Source organism: Nothoprocta perdicaria, unplaced genomic scaffold (assembly GCF_003342845.1).
Source record: "Nothoprocta perdicaria isolate Ctin4 unplaced genomic scaffold, notPer1 scaffold_69, whole genome shotgun sequence".
NCBI lineage: Eukaryota > Metazoa > Chordata > Aves > Tinamiformes > Tinamidae > Nothoprocta > Nothoprocta perdicaria.
The window spans coordinates 428,956-429,212 of NW_020455965.1; positions in this window are offsets into that span (position 1 = coordinate 428,956).

The window sequence follows — 257 nt, forward strand, 5'->3', positions numbered from 1 at the left end:
CGGCGGCGGCCTGCGCGCTCCCGCCCTCCCCTCCAGAGACACCTTCGCCCCGGGGGAGCTCCCCGCGCTGCGCGGGGTCACGGAGGCTGCTGGCGTGCGAAGGCGGGAGGCAGCAGCGTGGCCTCATGCCGGACATGTGGCCGCGGCCCCCGCTCGACGCCATCCCCGCGCAGGCGGCCGCCGCGGGCCCGCGGGAAGGGGCTGCCCGTGGGGACGAGCTGCCGGTGGGCTGCAGCCGGGCTCCTCCCGCCCCGTGG